The following is a 23388-nucleotide window of genomic DNA, read 5'->3' as shown; positions in this document are numbered from 1 at the left end:
AATTCATGGTGTCATGACCTCCCGTATGTGCCCCAACTGCATTCTCTATGAGTCCCGATACACTCTTGGTGCTTGGCAAGCATGAAACCACAAACGGAACTGGAATTCATGCAGTCAGCTCAAAGGGGATTTCCTCGATGTGCATTATTTTCTAAGACCTCATTGATTGTTCTCCTGAGGCTGATTGTGGAAAAAAAAAACCTCTGAACTCACATGAATTTGGTGGACCAAGGACCTCCTTTAGGGGAAATTAGAAAAAAAAAAAAAAAGGGAGAGAAAGAGCTGAGAAGAGACAAGTCAAATGACCTGCAGTGGAAAGTACTCCTAGAAAGCTCTGCAGTTGCTGGGAGATAAAGAGATTTTAAGGGGAGAAAAGAGAAAATGACAGCCAGGTTACTGGGCTCCCAGGGGTAGAGTTCATGGGGAAAGACAGCTGATATCTATGCTGGATGTTTCTTAAGCCTGCAACCAGGATACTTACACTTAATCAAACTATAATTAAAGTAATGCATGTACATAATTAAAAATCAAATTACCCCCCAAAAAAGGCTTAAGATGAAATATATATATTTATATTTTTATATATATAAGATGAAATATATATATATATAGAGAGAGAGAGAGAGAGAAAGAGAGAGAGAGAGAGAGAGACATATTTCTTTTCCTTGTCTCTTTCCCCAGGGAATAACCTTTGGGTCATTTTAGAGATGGTTGCCACGATTTATAAAATGAATTTGGATGTGTTCAACTACAAAGTCAACTTGTTTTGTACCAATTGTCTATTTAATTTTGAGTGAGTTTTGATAATTTTTGGTATTCAAGGAATTGGTACATTTCTTTTCTTTTATTTATTTTTTGAGACAGTGTCTTGCTGTGTCGCCCAGCCTGGAGTACAATGGTGTGATCCTTGGCTCACTGCAACCTCTAACTCCCACTCTCAAGTGATCCTCCCACCTCAGCCCCCGTGTAGCTTGGACTACAGTTGCATGCCACCACCCCATGGGCAAATTTTTTATATTTTTTTGTAGAGATGGGGTTTTACCATCTTGCCCAGACTGGTCTTGAACTCCTGAGCTCAAACTATCCATCCACCTCAGCCCTGGCCTCCCAAAGCACTGGAATTACAGGCGTGAGCCACCATGCCCAGCTGGAATTGGTCCATTTCTTTTAAGTCGTCAAATTTATGAACACAAAGTTGTTCATAATGTTCTCTCATTATTCTTTGAATGTCTGCAGTGTTTGTAGCAATATGCCTTCTTTCCTTCTTATTCTAGTAAGTTGTGTCTCTTCTCCTTTCATCTTCATCAATCTTTTTAGAAGTTTATCTTTTTAAAGAACTAACTTTTGTTTTTATCAATTTTTCTCTGTTAGTTTTCTATTTTAAATTTTATTTCTGGTCTTATCTTTATTATTTTATTGCTTCTGCTTGCTTTGGGATTATTTTACACTTCTTTTCCTAGAGTCTGGAGATAGAATCTTAGATTATTTATTTGAAATTTTTCTTTTTTTCCAACATTAGCCTTTAATTCTATAAATTTTCCTCTCAGCACTTACCCACACTCTGTAGATATAATATGTTGCATTTTCATTTTTCCTCAGTTCAAAATATTTCCTACCTTCCCCTGAAATGTATATCCTGCTTTATTTGGGTGGAAAATTTTATAAATGTCCATTAAATTCATTTGGTTAAAGGTTCGGTTCAGATCTTCTGTATCCTTGTCGATTCCCTTTCCATTAGTTCTATCAATCACTGAGAGAGTTGAAGTCTCAAACTATGCTTGCGAGTTTGTTTATTAAGACTTTATTTCTGACAGTTTTTACCTTTTTTAAGATTTGTTTTTAGTTTTTATACACTTTGAATATTATGTCTTCTTGGTAAATTGACTCTTTTAGTTATGGAATATCCCTCTTTGTCCCTGGTAATTTTCTTTGCTCTGAAGCCTATTTTGATATTAATATAGTTATTCCAGCATTAGATTAAAGCTTGCATGGTCTATATTTTTCCACTCTTTTACTTTTAATATGCCTGTATCATTATTATTGTAGACAGCATATAATTGGGTCATGTGTTTGTTTATTCATTCTGAAAATCTCTGTGTCTTAATTGGGTGCTTAGACACTTTACATTGAATGTAATTATTGATATGTGTGGATTTAGGTTTACCATTTTATATTTGATTTCTATGTATTACCTCTGCTTTCCATTTCTTTGTTTCTCTTTCCAGCTTTCTTTTGGGGTATTTGAACATTTTTTGAATATTCTATTTTTATTTATCTGTTGTATTTTGCCTATATCTCTTTGTTTCAGTTTTGTTTCTCTGTTTGTTTTAGTGGTTGCTCTAAGGATTACAGTAAACATATTTAATGTTTAGAAACCTACTTTTAATCATTGTTTTACAACTTCAAGTGGGATGTATAGACCTTATAGGAATATACAGGAATCAAATAAACAAAAGAAGTGCAAACTTATACTCTGAAAATAATAAGCATTATTGAAATAAATTTTGAAAGCTCTAAATAAATGGGAAGACATCCTATGTTTGTGGATTGCAAGATTTAATATTGTTAAGATAACTATACTACCAAAGATAATCTACAGATCCAGCAGAGGAGCTTCAAAACACTGGACCCTGGGGCCTCAGTCAATGGATGCCCTGGATTCTCCCCTTCTTAGGATCTCTAGCAGTTATAATTGCTACTCCCCTTTGGACCCTGTATCTTTAACCTCCTTGTTAAGTTTGTCTCTTCCAGAATTGAAGCTGTAAAACTACAAATGTTCTTCAAATGGAGCCCCAGATGCAGTCCATGAGTAAGATCTACTGCGGACCCCTGGACCAGTCTGCTAGCCCAAGCTCTGATGTTAATGACATCAAAGGCGCCCCTCCTGAGGAAATCTTAACTGCACAACCCCTATTATGCCCCAATTCAACAGGAAGCAGTTAGAGCAGTCATCAGTCAACCTCCCCAACAGCACTTGGGTTTTCCTGTTGAGAGGAGGGACTGAGAGACAAGACTAGCTGGATTTCCTAGGCCAATTAAGAATCCCTAAGCCTAGCTGAGAAGGTGACCGCTTCCACCTTTAAACACGGGACTTGCAACTTAATCAATCAGATAGTAAAGAGAGCTCACTAAAATGCTAATTAGGCAAAAACAGGAGGTAAAGAAATAGCCAATCATCTGTTGCCTGAGAGCACAGCAGGAGGGACAATGATTGGGATATAAACCCAGGCATTCGAGCCGGCAACAGCCACCCTCTTTGGGTCCCCTCCCTTTGTATGAAAGCTCTGTTTCCACTCTATTTCACTCTATTAAATCTTGCAAATGCAATAATAATAATAATAATCTACAGATTCAATGCAATCCCCATTTAAATTCCAGTTGCCTATTTTACAGAACTTGACAAGCTTCTAATAAAATCCATATCAAAATGCCTGGAACTCAGGATAGCCAAAATAGTTTTTACAAAGAAGAAAAAAGTTGGAGGACTTGCACTTCCCATCTTCAAAACTTATTACAAAGCTATAATAATAAAGACAATGTGGTACTAACATATGGATAGACATAAAGATCACTAGAACAGAACTGAGAGACCAGAAATAAACTCTCACCTTTATGTACAACTGATTTTCAACAAGCATGCTAAGACAATTTATTGGGGAAAAAAAAGTCTCTTCATATGGTGCTGGGACAACTAGATATCCACATACAAAATAATAAAGTTGAATCCCTGTCTTGCAACATATTCAAAAATTAACTCAAAATGGATGAAAGACCTAAATGTAAGGCTTAATTCTATAAAATGTTAGAAGAAAACATAGACATAAATCTTTGTGACCTTGGATTAGGAAATGATTTCTTATGTAAGACACCAAAGCACAAGCAACAAAATAAAAATAAGTAAATTGAACTCTAAAAAACCTAGAAACTTTTGTACTTCAAAGGGTAATATTAAAAAGTAAAAATGCAACCCACAGAATGAGAGAAAATAAGTGCAAATTATGTATATAATAGGTTGCTTGTATCTGGAATAAACAAAGAACTCTTACAACTCAGTAATAAACAAAACCAATTAAACATGGTCAAAGAATCTTAATATAAATTTCTTTAAAGAAGATATATAAACAGCCAATAAGCTTATGACAGGATGCTTAACATCATTAGTGATAAAGAAAATGCAAATCAAAACCACAATGAGATACTACTACACATATTAGGATGGTTGTAATTTTAGAAAGTCTGAAAACAATGTGTTGATGAAGATGTGCAGAATTTTGAGTCTTCATACATTGCTGGTGGAAATGTAATACAGTGCAGCTACTTTTCAAAACAGTCTGGCAACTCCTCAAATCGTTAAACACAGAGTTACCAGAGGACCCAGCAATTTCACTGCTACGGGTCTAATGAAGAGAAATAAAAACGTGATTACACAAAAACTTGTGTTATACAAACATTTTTAATGGCAACTTTATTCATAATAGCCAAAAAGTAGAAACAATCCAAATGTCTATCAATTAATGAATAGACACATAAAATGTTAGATACCCATACAGTGAAATATTACTTGACAACAAAAAGGAATGACATACTGATACATGCAAAAACATGGATGAACTTTAAAACATTATGCTAAGTGGAAAAGTCAATTACAAAATACTATGTATTATATAATTCTATTTATTTATATGACATGTTCAGAATCCTCAAATCAAAAAAGATGGAAAGTAGATAAGTGGCTGCTTAAAGTAGGGGAGGGGAATGATGGAGCATGGCAATGGACATGAAGTTTCCTTTTGTGGCGAGGACAATGTTCAAGTTTGATTGTGGTCCTGTGTTAGCATTCTCCAGAGAAACAAAACCAATAGGAGAGAGAGATGATAGAGATAGATGGATAGATGATAGATAGATAGATAGATAGATAGATAGATAGATAGATAGAGATTATTGATTGATAGCTAGATGATTGACGATTGATTGGTATATTGGTGATTGATTGGTTGATTGATTGATGCCCCAGTGTTGTCAATCCTATTGTGCTTTCTGGGCTATGTTCACAACACAAGAAAATGCTAACTTTCAGTTAAATGTTAGTAAAAATAATGGTATATGGTTTTTTCCATATATATCTGAATATAATAAATATTTATACATATATATAAAGAGAGACAGAGATATAGAGATATTTATTGTGGGAATTGACTCATAGCATTATGGAGGCTGAGAAATCCCAGAACCTGCAGTGTAACCTGGAGACTCAGAAAAGCTGGTGTTTAATTCCATGCTAATTTGAAGGCCTGAGAAGCAGGGTGGGGAGCAGCGGGATGGAAGGCCACTGTTGTAAGTCCAGGAGTCTGAAGGCCCAGAACCAGAGCTTAGATATCTGACGACTGGAGAAGATGGATGTCTCAGTTCACAAAGAAAATTTGACCTTTCGCTTTCTCTCTGCTTTTGTTCTATTTGAGCCCCAACAGATTCAAATGATGACTACCGATGATGTTGACTTCATGTCCACCAATTCACCAATTTGTCCACCAATTCAAAGGCTAATATCTTCTGGAAACACCCCTACACGCATCCAGAAATAAGGTTTTTACCAGCTATCTGGGCATTCCTTAGCCTAGTCAAGTTGACACACAAAATTAACTATTACAGGTGCTTAGTGCATAATTTTGTAATTGTATTAAAAACTATTGAATTCTACATTTTAAATGGACGAATTGTATGATATACAAATTATATCTGAATAAAGCTGCTGTCAAAAGGTTTCTGTTGGTGAAAAAGCCCCAGTGCTCTCGATCGTACTGTGCTTTTTGGACTATGTTCAAAACAGAAGGAAATGCCAACTTTCAGTTAAATGTTGGTAAAAATAATGGTATGTATTTTTTTTCCCCATTGGTTTCACAAACCCCTGAATTCAATTTAAGATCCACTGCTTTTGAGCAGTTGTTCTCAAACTTTAGCTTGCACTGAAAGGACTTGTTCTATTATAGATCTCTGGACCCCACACCCAGATTTTCTGATTCAGTGGGTCTGGAATGGAGTCCAATAATTTGCATTGCCAGCAGGTTCCAGGTGATGCTGCTGCTGCTGCGGCTGTTAAAAGTCCACACTTCAAAAATCACTGCTCTAAAGGAAAGGTGAGGAAAAATATTTAACCTTCATTTGCTGTAGAAAGCTCTTCAAAGGGAACCATTCATTCTGAAATCTTGTCTTTCTCTGGCTCTCTTCTCTCCAAGGCCTTTTCTGGGTGGTTCTATTCTATTTACACGACCATGAATACAGACTTCCAGAATGGACAAATTAGTCAATTGTGCTTTTTCTTGAAGTCAGAGAAAATTTAGCCAGCTCTTCTAAACACAGAGGCATGCTGGTACTGTGAGGTTTTCACGCTTTCGTTAACTCAGGTACATTGATTATTGTCACAGCTCCTTTCCAGTCAGGACTTAGGGGACTTCTAGGCTTTGCTCATCCTGCCTTGAGTGAGGAACAGAAGTAAAACCAACTTGCTCTTCCCAGTGACTCCTGCAGAGAGCTCATCTCATCAACCACAGAGGCACAGCCTGCTGCCTGGAGTTCCCTCTTGGCTTCATAATTTCCCAGCCCCAATCCACATGTCCAAAAGCAGGAACAATTTTGTCAGGGCAATAACAGAGAGGTGTTACATCATCCAATCCCACCATGATTAAAAAAAAGAACAATCAGACATTGCTCTTTGGCCTTTTTCAATTTGCTCTCACTCCAGAGCCCCACTGTTCTTTTTTTTTTTTTTTTTTTTTTTTTTTTAGTTTCAGATTTTATTATTATTATTATTATTATACTTTAAGTTCTAGGGTACATGTGCATAACATGCAGGTTTGTTACATATGTATACTTGTGCCATGTTGCTGTGCTGCACCCATCAACTCGTCAGCACCCATCAACTCGTCATTTACATCAGGTATAACTCCCAATGCAATCCCTCCCCCCTCCCCCCTCCCCATGATAGGCCCCGGTGTGTGATGTTCCCCTTGCCGAGTCCAAGTGATCTCATTGTTCAGTTCCCACCTATGAGTGAGAACATGCAGTGTTTGGTTTTAATCATGTCTTCCCATGCGGTTTGATTCTTCTCGCTCTCTCCACTTCCCTCCTGGACTTGTCTCTGCAGGAACATCACATTCCTCCTCTCCCATTTACTAGGCAGAGAAGGTTTTCTCTTCCTCATGAAAACTAGGCACGGGCCCAAAGCCCAGGTCCTGGAAGCTCTTTTCTATCCCCTCATAAGCTTATTAAACTATTTCCCCAAAAAAGTCAAGTCCCTTCTGAATAAAGAATTCTTGTAACAATTGCTAAAAATGAGAAAACATTTCTTCCATTTATTTCTTCTGAGTCTCAGAAGAGACATGCGTTTTCAAGTTCCAGGGACATTTCACTCTGGCCTTCAGTGTTGTGTAAGAGGTAACAGCCCCAGATGGCAAAATTCACATGAGTGTGGAATTTTTGGAAAGCATTGTTACTGCTCATAGATCCTTAGAGTTCCCTGTGGCCCCTCCTCCATCTACTAAGAATGCATTGTGCTGGTGGATGGTACAGGGTGGCAGGCCAGGCCCTTCTTCCCCATCTCCTCCAGGAGAACATCCTTGGGGCCAGTCATCCCCACCCCTTTAACTGCGTTAAATGGGGAATCGACACACCTTCAGCAACTGCCATACGTGAGAGCTTGGAGGGCTGTACCCCAAGTCACTCAGTGGCAGTCAGACGAGGGCACCTGGGCTCATTTCTGAGGTGAATTCGGCAAATGGTCCCCAGAAAAAAACATGTGCTTACACGGAAGAGCTCCAGCAGGGAACAGGCCCTGCACCTTGTTCTCTCAGAGCATATTAGAGGCTGTGAGGATGATAGCAGAGGCAGCTGTGGAGAACAAGGGTGTTCCAGGCACAGTCAAGGAGATCCAGGCCTTGACGTGAGGCGACAACTGTCATCCATTTATTTCACTGTTTGTATGCCACAGTCATCCAATAATTGTTACTATTTTCACTTTAAACAGATATCTTTTAGGCCAATTAAAATAAGACAATAAAAGATTTTCTTTTACCTTCATTTATTTCTTCTCCAACTCTCTTCCTTTCTTTATGTAGATTTGAGTTTCTCACCTATATAATTTTCCTTCCACCCGAGGAACTTGTTGGAGGACAGGTTTGCCAGTAATGAGTTGCTTTACTTTTTGTTTGAGAAAGTTTTTATTTCTCCTTAATTTTGAAGGATAATGTTGCTGGATACAGATGAGATGAGCCGTGCCTCTCACTGCTGGAGTGGACTTTGCAGATAAGCAAAGGAAGAGTGCAAATGACTCAGGCATGGTAGTATATGACAGTTGGAAAAATCAATATGAATTAATGTTTAACTTAATAAAGATGCAGATACAAAAATACAGAAAAGCATGGTGGCTCACACCTATAATCTCAGCACTTTGGGAGGCCAAAGCAGAAGGATCTCTTGAGGCCAGAAGTTTAAGACCAATCTGGACAACATAACACAACCTTGTCTCTACTAAAAATAAAAAATTAGCCAAGCTCGGTGGAGTGCTTGTAGTCTCAACTACTCAGGAGGCTGAGGTGGGAGGACTGCTTGATACCAGGAGGTTGAGGCTGCAGTGAGCTATGATCACACCACTACACTTCAGCCTGAGTAACAGAGTGAGACCCCATCCCAAAAACATGACATGAGAATATTTATAAATATCCATGTGTGTATAAACATGTTATTATATACATATGTATATTTCATTGTTCTGTCAGCTAAGAGCACTAGAAGAAAGGACATCTCAGTTTCAACGGGCACAACTCATACCCACATCTTAGTTTCTAAAACCATTCTCCAGTAAAAGGATTCATGATTTCATAGGAAAATGGTTGATTCTAAGACAGAAAAGCAATTACCCAAGAGGAGCCTAGAGCATCTTGTAGTGCCAAAAAGTAAGGTGCTCAAACAAAACTACCGCAGGGGAGTGCAGCAAAGGGCACAGGAGCCAAACAAAAGAGCTCTGCATGGCCACAGCTGGAGCAATGAAATAGAGTTGTGTTGAATTACAACCCAAAGTGCACAATAATTATGCATGAGTACACATTGATACAAATACAGGACTGAATAAGTAAATAAATGGGGGAAAGGAAGCAAATCTACTGTAGAGAAGAATTTCAAATAATTTATGTAGATACCTCTCAAGGAGGTAGGTCATAAATCCCACTCCTTAAGTGTGGCCTGTGGTAGTATGGAAGTGTGGCAATGACTTTGTTCCAAAAAACTACTGTACAAAAGAGAAAAATGACTAACTTTATGTCACAGAAACCCACCAAGTATCTCCTCAACAAGGTGGTCAATGTCAACATCAACAGTGACAAGTCATGTTGATAGCATGGATCCCAGACACAATGTCATTAAGATAGTCCTTACCCCTGTTGGGCTTCTCCCCAAAGCCCATCACCTCATCAGTCTAATCATGGGAGAAACTTCAGACAGACTCCCATAGAGGATTAGCCTGCAATATACCTGACCAGCACTCCTCAATATTGTCAATATCCTTAAAAACAAGGAAAGCCTGAGAAGCCATCACAGTCAAGGAGAGCCTAAGGAGATACTGTGACTAAATGTAAGACAGTGTTCATCCACAATGGGATCCTGAACACATAAAGGTCATTAGATAAAAACAAAGGAAATATGAACAAAGCGTGGACTTTAGTTTACAATAATCAATTTTGTTCACAATTTATTAATTGTGCAAATGTCATATTTCTATAAGATGTTAACAGTAGGAAAAATGAGTGGGAAGTATATGGGAACTCTCAGTACTATCATCACAATATTTTTGTAAATCTAAAATTGTGCTCATTTAAAACCTAAGCTTTGAGGAAGAAATTACTGAGCAGACGTGCAGTTAGCCCTGGCCTCCCTGCAGAGATTTGGTTCCTGGGGTCTGTTTTTCTCCTGGCCGTTGCCTGGCCTGATGTCCCATGCACACCCACACTTAGCAGTTTCCCAGCAGGGCTCTGTCAGTTTCTCCTCTCCAGCCTGCTCTTCCTTGGGGCTATCAAACAACGTTAGCCACATCCGCAGTCCCCAGGTCCCACAGTTAGAAGGGAAGAGTCTTCCTGGCTCCTTCTTTCCTTATCCTCTTCATCCTTGTTCTCACAGATCTACCCCAGCCCAGGCCTCTCTGTTCCAGACTGCCCATCCCTTCTCTGTGCTAGTTTACATCATTCTACCTCCCCTGCATTTGAAGTCCTCCAGGTGTGGGCCTGCCTCTTTCCCCAGGCTTGTTTTCCAGTGTTCCTCCTGTTCATCTGGACCACTGGCTCCTCTGCTGCATGGCCCATGGGGCTGTTTCCATTTCTTTGAATGCATACATTCTTCCGTCTGAAATGCCACATGACCACATCCACTGACTTCACTGAAAGCTCCCTTTTCCACTTAATCTCCTCCACCTCCACACACTCAAAGTAGAAGATTCCCTTCTGAAGCCCTAAAGATCTGCATCTCTCTCTCTCTCCTCCAACAGCACATTTCAATTTCTACCAGAGTATGCATTGTATTGTGCACACATCTTATCTAATCTGCCTTTAGGGCAAGTTCATCTCTGCACTCAGATGTTCCCACGTCCACTCATTTTACATGGTGACATTCAGGAAGGAACGCACAGGTGAATGAATGAACAAATGAATCAATTGCATCCTAGAGCTAGAAGCAATCTCAGAGGTCATCAAGCTCAGCCCCAAGAACCCACATTCCATCCCAAAGGTTTGGGAGACTCTCAGAGAAAGGAAATGAGCCGCTCAAGGTCACATCCCTTATTTATAGCACTATTAGCACTAGATGACAGCTGGGTTATTTCCAAAAGAATGTCAGGCTTGAAGTTGTAGAATCAGTTTGGAATCCCAAACTGTGAGTCTCTGTGACTGACACATAAACAATAAATAATGGTTAATGTTGATTAAATTATCATCTGGTGCAGGTGCTCTGATAGGAGCTCTAGGTAAGCTATCTCATTTGGTCCTCAAAACAGATTCTATGAGTTAGGGTTAATTTTATCCCCACTTTATGGATGACTCTGAGTCTTAGACTAAGCAGCTTTTCCAAGTCACACGCTTGTTAAACGTATGAGAAAGGTTTGAGCCTAGGTGGTCACATATGAGATGCCACACTCTGTACCAGCACATTAAGTCACTCTTTCCACCTCAATTTCACCGTCTGGAAAACAAGTGTAATAATAGTATATGACCATCATGGGATACAACATATATGAGATAGAATGTGCTGCATTCTCTGTCATTCAATTAAGACTCTGGACACCTGAGCATCTGTCTCAGCTCTTGCACCTCAGAGCAGTTTGGTAGGAAGTACAACCCTTTGCCTCTCTGTGCGTCAGTCCCCACATCCATAAAGTGACAAGTTTGACCAGACTATATTCAAAGTTCCTCTCTGCTGTGTCCCAGCCTTCTTCATGCTGGGTCCTCTGGTTTGGACATGCTAATATTAAGTTGTTTGCTTTGTACTGGGTCATATGCTCACTGACATGTCATGCTATTTGCATGACATACAATGTTCACTGACATGCCAGGTTTGCTTCAAGTATTATACATGAGACCAAAGCTTCTCATAAAATGACTCTTCAGTGTTTACTATCATTTAAGGTAGGAGTCATTCTTGGAAATATATTTTTCTGTTTTTTAATAAAAAATGTTATTTTGGGCTGGGCGCGGTGGCTCACACCTTTAATCCCAGCACTTTGGGCGTCTGAGGCAGGCAGATCACTTGAGGTCAGGAGTTCGAGATCAGCCTCGCCAACATGGTGAAACCCCATCTCTACTAAAAATACAAAATTAGATGGGCGTGGTGGCAGGCGCCTATAATCCCAGTTACTCAGGAGGCTGAGGCAGGAGAATCACCTGAACCAGGGAGACAGACGTTGCAATGAGCAGAAATCGTGCCATTGCACTCCAGCCTGGGCAAAAAGAGAGAAACTTTGTCTCAAAAATTAAAAATAATGTTATTTTGCACAAAATTGTCCTTATGTTACTAACATTAGAACTCATGTTAGTTCTAACATTAGAACTCTTCCAAAGAGAAATATCTCTTTGGAATTGCTCCATGAAGTACAAATAATATGCTTTATTAGTTTTAGTAACTAAATAATACATATAATATTAATTTGTTAAAATCTTACTTTGTTTCTGCTAATTTCAGTTAAATATTGTTTGAAACATTTTCTTGATTCAACATAGTTTTATAATTTAGTAGTTGCATAAAATTACATTGCACTGAAGTATCATAATTCATTAAACTTCATTGTTGGGTATTTAGGTTATTTCCAATTTTCGTTGGATTTAGACACAAATTAGTAAAACACTGGCTTTCTGGGCTAGATTTGAGCATCTAAAATTGGCAACAATATGAAGTCCAATTTTTCAGATTCTGAAAGAAAGGACACTATTATCATCCAGTCTTGAGGTTCCCATATATGGGTCTGTGTTAGACCCAAAAGCTCAAATTTCATGGACAATGAGTTGGTATGTAATAATTTTTAATTTACTTCTTTATCATCCATCTATTCCATTTATCTAAATATTTATTTTAGGCATACTGTCTTTTAAGCATTCTGCTGGGTTCCAATGATAGGAGCAGAGTATCTTCCCCTACATTATGGAACTTCTAATCTAGTTAGGGGAACAGATAGTACTGCAGTAAAATACATATACGTGAGAGAGACTGCATATAGAAAGAGAGTCTAGTTATGTATGGATCACTTAGTATGTACTCACCTTGGATAAGTTATGTAACCTCTCCTGTACTTCAGTCTCTGCATCTGTAAATAAAAAACAATAATAGTTAATATGTATGAAATGTTTAGAAGAGTCCTTGGCACATATTAGCACTCAATGCATGTTAGCTATTATTGTTTGTATTAATTTTTCATTGCTGCACAACAAATTATCACAAAATGTCTTAAAACAACAAGCATTTGCTATCTTCCATAGATCTGAGAGTAAGGAATCCAGAAACAGCTTACCTGGGTGGTGCCACTATCAGAGTCTCTTATGAAGCTGCAATCAAGGTGTTGGCCTGGGCTGCAGTCATCTGAAGGCTTGATTGGGACTGGATGGTGCATTCTATGGCTGTTGGCAGGAGGCCTCGGTGTCTCATCCTGGGGGCGTCTCTGTAGAGCTGCTTGAGTGTCCTCACAACATGGCATCCACCTCCCCCTGGATCAGTGATGAGAGAGTAAGAGAGAAAAGAAGATGCAATGGCTTGTATGACCTAGTTTTAAAAGTCACACACCATCACCTCTGCCCACATGTATTTGTTAAAAATGAGTCACTGAATCCTGCTTTCATTTAACAAGAAGATAATTAGGGTCTACTTTTTGAAGACTGTCAAAGAGTTTGTGGACATTTGTATTTGTAAAACACCCAAAGATGCAGAAGGACCACTCACAGTGCCTGACTGTGAGAACGTGTTTCCTTTCTCTATTTCTTTGTGCCCCTCCCGGTACAACAGTGCACACCAAGAAGGCACTGCAGAAAATTCATTTGCTACGATATCCTTGGTAAACCTCATGCTAGTTCTACCAATTCAGATCATCTGTGTGTAGCATCACCAGATGCACATAGTAATTTTGGTTCCAGTTGTGTGTTAAATCAAAGCAAATAATAGATTGATGGCTTTAACTCTTTAAAACACTTTTAAACCCAAGCCAGTTGAATCCCTTTTAGTACATCTCACTCTAATTTATTTATTTTACTCAAGAAGTGTTTACATTTGAACCTAGAACAACATGGAACTGAGGGGCACCAACTCATCATGCGGTTGAAAATCCATGTTATAACTTTTGACTCCCCCAAAACTTAACTACTAAAAATCTACCTTGACTTGAAGCCTTGCTGATAGTATAGTCAATTAACACATATTTTATATGTATTATAGACTGTATTCTTCAATACATAACCTAGAGAAAGGAAAAGTTTATTAAGAAAATCATAAGGAAGAAAAAATACATTTACAGTAGTGCACCATATTTATCAATACCATAAGTTTATGTCATCTGTTTACAAGAGGAATTATCTGCCTGAGACAATGAGCAATCACGGCTTCAGACCTCAGTCTATGGTATACATATTGGCCTTTTTCCTATACTGTCATGATTTTTCTCTGCTTCTTGGGAGCACTTCCACCATCACTAGTGACACTTCGCATGGCTCCTATGGTGTTATTGGTTTCCAATATTGCTCTAAACATGATGAAAACTACATGAGAACATCTAGAAATCACTTTTTTCTGCAATATGCAGTTTACTGGAGGGATGTCCTGCCCATGCTGAGATGATTAGTGTCACAGGGCATTATAAGCAGACACTGACAACCCTTGAACTCACTGTAATAGCATCGGAAGATGGCTATGAAGTTATTATGGTAGTACAGTGTGTCCTACAGTTACTTTTATGCAGTTATGATTTAGTATTGCATCTTTACATTTGTTTACATTTCTCTGGACTAAAAATGGTACCATGTATGATCTGTAAGCGTTTGCTTGCATGAGTTTTGACAAATTTTAACTTTTTATAAGATGTCCATAATTAATGGTAGTAAATGATAAAATTGACTGGTATCTACATATATTTTGTGCATTCATGACATACTTACCTCTTTCTTGTTTTCTTCAATATTTTTAAGCTACGCAATTCAGCTGCATTTTTTTAAATTGTAGCAATTCTCCAAAAGTTTTCCAATATATTTATTGAAAAAAAAAAAGTCCTCATGGAAGTGGACCTGCACAGTTCAAAACTGTGTCATGCAAGGTTAAATTGTACAATTTCCTGAGAGACACAGGTCAGCCTGACAGTGAGAATCCACAGCAACAGGCTAGAGACAATTTCCAAGTCCACTGGGCCAGGTCAGGAAGCACCTAGAACACCTTCTCCAGCTCTCCCCACAGTTGCATGACTGACTTCATCTGGCCTTCAGTTTCGTCATAAACCTACTTCTTCAATCGTGTTCATCATTTTGCGCAGGAGAATTCTGACCATTCTTTATTATAATTTTTTCAATTTATGTATTTACAAGGTTTCATATGCTTTGCATACTTTAATCTTTATTTAAATCTCATAAACAAATGTTACGAGCTCTCATTGGAAAGGAGAAGACTGAGTCTCAGAGAAATCAAAGTACTTGCACAAGATCACACAGCGACAGAACTAAGGTTCACGGTTAGGCTGGCTGGCTCCCTATCCCACGCTTCCACGAAGCTGCCATTTTTTGGAGCTTTATTTCAGAGCCACAGAACTACGGAACCCCACGGTCTTCCTGTAGGGATTACCCCCAGCTGTACCAGTTCCTTTTCCAAACCTTTCCCAGAAGCCTTTTACACCCCCATGCACTACAGTAAGATGTCACCCATCACCCAAACACAGAGTTGCCAGATAAAATAAAAATGTCCAGTTAAATTTGCATATTATGAAAACAACAAATCATTTTGCTAGTATAACTGTCTAGGGAAATATTTCCATATCCTGGGACAGACTTAAGCTACAAAGTGTTTTCTTGTTTATCTGAAATGCAGATTGAACTGAGCACCCAGCAACAAACCCAGGCTTAACCCAGGCTGAGATGCATACGAGGCTCTTTCTCCTCACCAGCTCTGCAGATCCAAGCAGACTATAATGTTTCTGATTTATTCACAAAATCGCAGAGTGGATGTGCAGCCCTGAGTATGGAAGCCTCCAGTATTAAGCCTCAACTGTGAAGAACTCAGTTGAATGTGCAGGAAGCTGGAGCTTTTGCAAATGCTACGAGAAATGTCCTTGGCTTCCCCACCTCGGGTAAAGGCAAGAGTCGAATGCTTCCCCTGTTCATTTGCAGGTGTTTTGAATGTGGAAACCAGGGTCTGTGTTGATTACTTGTAGCAAAGTCTTTGCCTCAAACTCACGTTCCTTTGTTACCCATGTGGCCTTAAAGAACCCCACTGCCATCGGGGGTGCAATGACCTTGGGTGGAAACCACGGGGTGGGCAACCCCCTAGGACTCCTGATAAATCGGACTCTGCCATAGGACCCCAGATAAAGCTGGCTCTCCCATAGGACTTCCACAAAAGCGGGCTCTCCCACAGGACCCTAGATAAAATGAGCTCTCCCATAAGACCTCAGATAAAGTGAGCTCTCCCATAGAACCTCAGATAAAGTGAGCTCTCCCATAGGACCTCAGATAAAGTGAGCTCTCCCATAGGACCTCAGATAAAGTGAGCTCTTCCATACGACCTCCAGATAAAGTGAGCTCTTCCATACGACCTCCAGAGAAAGTGGGCTCTTCCATGAAACTCCAGATAAAGCGGGCTCTGTGGCATTCGTTTGCTTTTGGTGTCAAACAAAGTTGGCCAGGACAGATGGCACCACCACTATCCTACAATGTGCTTTGCCCAAATCCTTGCTGACCTTTCCATTGTCCCTTTTTGTGTGTGACATGATAGCTGAAGAAATGGGTGTGCTCCACCCAGGTAGCTCCACAGGCCTTCAGGCTGCTCCAGCCCTGCGTGACCCCTCTGCCTGCAGGTTCTGTGTTAGCCCCTGCCTCTCTCCACACGGGTCTCTCAGATCTCCAAGGCTTCCTATATAGGATTTCCCTTCCGAGTCTTCTCTTCTTTCTTCTGGGGAACACCTACTGACATTTTGGGTATTCACTGAAATGCTTTCTTACGGGAGGCTTGCACTGGGCTCTGCCCATCATGATTGGGTCAGCTTTGCCAGCCATATACTTTCACAGCCTCTGAGATTAATTAAGTATGCTTAATTAATCTTACATGATGATGTATTTAACTCCTGGCTTTCCTGGTAGACTTTTAGTTCCTTGAGGGCAGATATCAGGTGTCTTTTGTTGTTGCTGCCTCCCTAGCACCAAGAACTATATAAAGGCCAATGTCCTCACTAAGCAACAATGGAATGGAACAAATGGAAGCCTCTGGTGTTGCAGGGAGGCCACTCCAAAGGCCCCTCGGCCTACTCCCCTGTCTTCCCATTACCATCGTGAGTCTTCTGTGTCTGCAGCCCAGGGCGCCGATGACCTCATCTCTTCTCTTTTGGTCCTATGGCACTGGAGAATAGCCTGGAACCGCGCCTTTCCCAGCAGCTGTTCAATACTCAGAGGGTTGTCACTCCTAGTTTTGCTGTGTCCCTGCTCCTCGACCTCCTTAATGATTAGTAGAGGACATTGGATATGAAGAAAAGGGAACACATCTCACTTCAAAATCCCTGACTGTTCTTTTTTCTGTTAGTGCCACCAAGTTTCTTTTGTCTCCTGAACTTTTCTCCCGATATCTGTACTCTGCCCTTTCTCTTTCAACCCCTGGGCACACTTTGGCTCTCCCGTAGCATTTTAAAACTTCAGCTGGAGCCTGTGACCCTGGGGTGAAACAGCTTCTAGTGGTAATGAGATAACACCAACAGCACTTGACTTGTCAGTAAGTCTGATTTGTTTGTTGTGCTTTTATTTTGTTTGTTTGTTTGTTTGTTGCCTATGAACGAGATTATAGGGTTGTATATCAACAAATACACACTTTAAAAAAAATTCCTCTCTTCTATTATAATAAGCTTCAAATCATTTTAATATTCATGAAGTCCTTTAGATCTGCCCTGGTCAGTTTGGTGGCTATGAGCTACCTGCAGCCGTCTGAACTTAAATGCAAAGTAATTTAAATGAAAGTAAATTAAAAATCCAACTTTCTCAGGCTCACTAGACACATCTCATGTGCTCCCAGAACTGCTCCCACACTGGTGTAGGTCTGATGTGTTCATTCATTGCCCTACAGATAGCCCTGAATACTGGTTTTTGGTGATCTCTTCAGTCTTCTCAGGGATAATTTCCATCAGGCAGCCCAAGCTCTTGCTTCTAATGGATTTACTCTTTCAAATTCAAAGCATGAGAGAAATGAATCCACACAAGTGTGGCTCTTTAGCAATTTCCTGCTGTGGCTTCATATGCTACCTGCACTTGATGCCCTTCACTTGCACCGCAGATAGGGCTTTCCTCCTGGAAAGTGCCTCCTCGAAAGACTTTTCCTCCACTCTTCTGCTCTCAATCAAATTCTCTTGCCATAAATCAACTTCTGTCTTTCTAACAAAGAAAATTAAAAGCTATTTATTCTATGTGCTTATTAAGAGATAACTGCTCTAGAATAAAGAAACTGACAGATGAAGGAACAAATGAAATGAATGAATCTCCAGATTCCATTCCCTGGCAGATATTTCATCAGCAGTCAGTCTGTCCTCGTGTACAGGGTGACCACACATTGGGCTCCTCCCAAATCTTGATCATATATTGCACCAGAGAGAGAATCAAGCAGCATCCTGGCCAATCTTGTGACCTATGAAGGAAATACAAGAGGGCAGAGGTGCCATACAGGTTGCAGCTTGCATGTATCTCTGATGACAGATTTCTGGGGCTCTGGTCTATACTTGGACTTTCAGCTCAAATGGGAAACATATCTTCCAATTTTCCTATTCCCTAGTGTTATTCAAAAGCAATCTGTTTAAAAGGAAGCAGGTTTGGGGACAGTCTCAGAGCTCCACTTACATAGCAGGTGAACTGTTTCCACTTGCAGGAGACAAGGCTGTCTATTGGCCCTTTCCTACTTGCTGTCTCTACCTGTCTTTCCTAGTCTAGTACTTAGATATATGGGGAGCAGCAGAGTCTCAGAGCAGCTCCTGACCCCTGTAAACATTGCACAGGTCTGAATGTGGAAAAAGACTCTTTAAAAGGAGACTGGGCAGAAACTGTTATCCCCATATGAGTCATGATTTTGAAGGATGAGAATACTAGAGGGATGTTATTGTAGGACAGGGAGGTTGATGATCATGGGTTAAAGGGCAGAGGCCATGAGTTCAAGAGCAGTGACCGTGGTTCTAGACTGATGACTGTGGGCTCAAGAATAGTAATTATGAGTTCAGGGGTGGTAACCATGAGTACAAGTATGGTGATCATGGCTTCAAAGGCAGTGACCATGGATTCAAGAGTAGTGACCATGAGTTCAAGGGCAGTGATCATGGGTTCAAAGATAGTGAGCATGGGTCCATGGCAATGACCATGGGTTCAAGGGTAGTGACCATAGGTTCAGGAATGGTGACCATGGATTCAAAGAAAGTGATCGTGGGTTCACTGGAAGAAGAGGAACAGTTTCTAATATAGCTGAAGAGAAGAAAAAGAAGATAAGCCAGACAGATTTTGAGTCTTCTCTAGAGATTGGAAATGATAAATTTGTAGGGGCACCAGCCTGGGTAGATGGGTGCTTAGGAGCCTGTGGGCCATGGAGGGAAAGGAAGACATTTGCACGGGTTGAGTTATAGCGGGCTGCCACATTCAAACTAACACTATAAGTGCCTGATTTTGTTGTTAGCTGAACTGGACTCCATGACCCTCAACTGCTGACCAGTGGGGAAAATGATAATCTATGTCTTCAAGCATTCAAATTAATTAAAAGTTTATGCTAATCTTGTCATTTTAACAGTCCTTATGGGGGAAGGTGGGGGCAAATCTTTTAGATAGCTTCCCCTTCCTTCATTCCCTGAGATGACTCCTAAAGATAGGCGGTGAGGTGTGTACAGAGAGGCCCCAAAGTGAAGATGGCTTTGATTTGCGATCCCAAAACCCATATGCTAATGGATCAGGCTTCTTGTTAACATTTTCTTCAAGAAAATCCTTATGATTTGGCTTTTGGTTTTGTCAACTAGTGGAAAAAATGCTAGAGAACTGTTCACTCTGTGACTGGAACAGAAGGACAAATTAAAATTGTGTTTGCTGGGTGGGGTAGGGGGCAGGTTACTGATCTGGTCTCTGTAAATGGTCAGGGTGTTGAGAGCCTGGGGCTCCCAGTGAGATGTTAGGTCAAGGGGTGCTCTTCTCTGCTGCAGCTGCTCTTGTGTTCAGATTGCAGTTTGTGGCTCCCCTCTTTCTCATATCCTTGGATGTTCCTTGCTCCTCTCCATTACTGGGAAATTTGCTGAAACCCCATCAGCTTATGGCCTGCCCTACCCAAGTCCATTTTATCCTCTTCTCTGGCAGATTTCTACTCTTTGGGATTTCATTGATGAAATGCAGGGTAAAAACAAAACAAAAAAAAAATGTATTTTGGCTTTCAGTTTTTATCATGTCTTACTAAAAACTTTGAAAGTTGTAAAATATCCCCGCAGATGCTCTGGTTCCAGTCCTCAGGTTTAGCTGTTTAGTGCTGTAATTGCTGATCCTCAATTTCAATTTTTACTTTTGATTTAAACCACGAATGTGATATAAAGTTGTTTTAATTTTAAATTTCTGTGTGGAGTTTTTTGTTTGCTTTGGAAGAAAATGAGAGATGGGAGTAGATTTTTTTTTAAATGCTCTTCTAAATATATGTAATTGTGTTGCAATCAAGGGATATGGATCAAAGTTCTCTGCCTTGGGGATTTGTGGAGATGTCCTTTGTGTCCTAATCATAGTCTGTTTTATGACTATTCCTGGGGTATCTGAGAAGAATGTGTACTGATCTGTATATTTTACTGTGAAAAGCTTTCAAAATCCGCCCTTCAAGGGTTCTGCTTCTGGGGCCATGTTTGGAAATGCCACTCCCTCATGATTAGATAAAGATTCATTTATGTTGTTTTAGCACATAATGTTTTCAGGCTTTGTATTTAGAATTTTAATTGACTCTGAATTAAATCTGGCATGAGACAGGGGTCTGCATTCATTTTTTTTTTCCAAATGGTTATCCAGTCAATTGTGGCTTCTAAGTGATCAAGCCATCTTCACCTTTCACTCAATTTCTTACTAGAATAAATTCTGTCAATACACGTGTGTCTATTTCTGATCAATACAATGTATTTTACATCTATTAATAAAATTCTTCCTTATTACTCTTATATAACAATTTCTTAGCTGGTAGCATTTGTGTTTTTATTTTCTGTTAGGTTTTTAAGAAGTAGTCATGAGACACATTTGGTTGGAATTGTTTTAAATATATGGAAAAATAAGGAGAATCAACACCCTCAAAAATGTCTTTCCTTTGATTCATTTAATTGCAAGTCCCTAATCACTGATGCTTATACATAACACTGTTCTCCAGTGTCCCTGAAAAAAATGTGTTCTATAGAAATATTAATTTCAGATAGTGATAAAAGAGAAATATGTCCTCTACATACTGCTTTCACTTTAACATTTTACCTAAACCCATTTTAGATAAACTGGAACTATTTTCTCATTAATAGTCATAAATTTGAAGTGAACCCAAAAGACCAGTGGACCTTGTATCCAGTTTCAACCCAAAAGAATAAATTAAGATCAACTTCTCTAAACTCCAAATTAGCCACCTGCCAACATTTAATTGACTTAGATCTAACACTTGTGTTCTGCCGGTCAACTCATTTAGTTACCAGAATGTACATTTTTGCAACTAATTTATCTTGGAAGTTTCATTAGGAAATGGCATTGCTTAAAATTAATCATTTTCTGGATGAGTTATCAGAAGGTTTTATGGCCACGGTGAGTGACTGTAAATACTTACTCAGAATGTTTCCAACATCACTGCAGCCACACTTCATGGTTCAGAACTCTGAAGCCCCAGCCCCTATTTGTCCTGTGTTTCAAGCATATCCAAGCTGTTTTCTTAATCCTGCTCAAATGTGATTCTTTGTTCCACTGCTGAGTAAGGACTGAATGGTCTTTTTTTCAGGAACAAATCTTTTCAGGCACTGTAATTTTCTTCAAGACAACCCAATCCACCATTTGTGTTTTTGAACATTTGGATCTAATATCCTTTGGGACACACACCAATTTTGCTCCAAGTTTTTCCATATTATCACTTTAAACTGTTTCTCAAAATGTGTCCCAAATGCTATGACGAGATACCTTCGTGCAAATTGGACAAAGGAGACCCTCTGGATGGTCTCCACAAAAGCATGGCTTGGAGAGCAGACTATATGTTTTTTTAAATTGTGGTAAAATACTCATAACATAACATTTATCATCGTAACCACTTTTAAGTGTACAGTTCTTAGTGATAAGAATAATCACATTGTTGTGCAATGAATCTCCAAATCATTTTCATCTTGCAGAACTAAAACCCTGTATCCATTAAAGAACTCCCCACTTTCTCTCTACCCAGTCCCTGGCAACCACCATTTTACTTTTTATGAATGTGACCACTCTAGGTATCTTATTATAAGTGGACTCATACAGTATTTGTCTTTTTGTGATTGTCTTATTTAACTTAGCATGATGCCCTCAAGGTTCATCCATATCATAGCATATGTCAGAATTCTCTTCCTTTTTAAGAATAAATAATATTCTATTCTGTGTATATACCACATTTTGTTTTTCTGTTCATCTGACAATTGCTTCCACCCTTTTGCCATTGTGGATAATGCTTTATGGACACAAATGTACAAATATCTCTTTAAAACCATGCTTTCAAATCTTTTGAGATCCTGCTTTGAAATCGTTTGGCTGTATATTCAGATGTTGTATTGCTGGATCCTATAGTATTTCTGTTTTTAATTATTTAATAAAACCCCATACTGTTTCCACAGCAGCTGCACCATTTTACATTCCCACCAAGAGTGCACAAAGGTTCCAATTTCTCTGTATCCTCACCAACACTTCTTATTTTCTGTATTTGTTGTTGTTGCTTGTTGTTTTATAGTAGCCAGGGTGTGAGGTGACATCTCATTGTAGTTTTGTTTTGCATTTCCGTAATGATCAGTGATGTTGAGCATCTTTTCATAGGCTTGTTGACCATTTTATATCTTCTTTCAATAATATCTATTCAAGTTCTTTGAACATTTCTTAATCGGATTGGTTGTCTCCTTCATCACTGAGTTGTAGGAATTCCTTATATGTTCTGGATATTAACTTCTTATGAGATGTATGATTTACAAACATTTTCTCTCATTCTTTAGATTACTTTTTTACTCTGTTGATTATGTCCTTTGGTGAACAGAAGTTTTTAATTTTGATGTAGTTCAATTTATCTATTTTTACTTTCTATTTGCCTGTGTTTTTGATGTCATATCCAGGAAATCATTGCCAAATTCAACATCATGATGCATTTGCTATTTCTTCTAAGAGTTTTATAGTTTTAGCATTATGTTTAGGTCTTTAATCCCTTTTGATTTAAGTTTTGTATATGGTATGAGGTAAGAGTTCAACTTCACTCTTTTGCATATGAATATGCATTTTTCCAACAAACATCATTTGTTGGAAAAACTGTCCTTTCTTTCATTGAATAATCTTGGCTCCCTTTTCAAAAATTATTTAACCACATACATGAGGGTTTATTTCTGGGCTTTCTATTCTAGTCCATTGGTCTACACTAGTTTGACGTGCCACACCACTTTGATTACTGTAGTTT

The sequence above is a fragment of the Chlorocebus sabaeus genome, chromosome 9 (assembly GCF_047675955.1).
Source record: "Chlorocebus sabaeus isolate Y175 chromosome 9, mChlSab1.0.hap1, whole genome shotgun sequence".
NCBI lineage: Eukaryota > Metazoa > Chordata > Mammalia > Primates > Cercopithecidae > Chlorocebus > Chlorocebus sabaeus.
The sequence above is the reverse complement of the archived record's forward strand: the minus strand, read 5'-3'. Positions refer to the sequence as shown.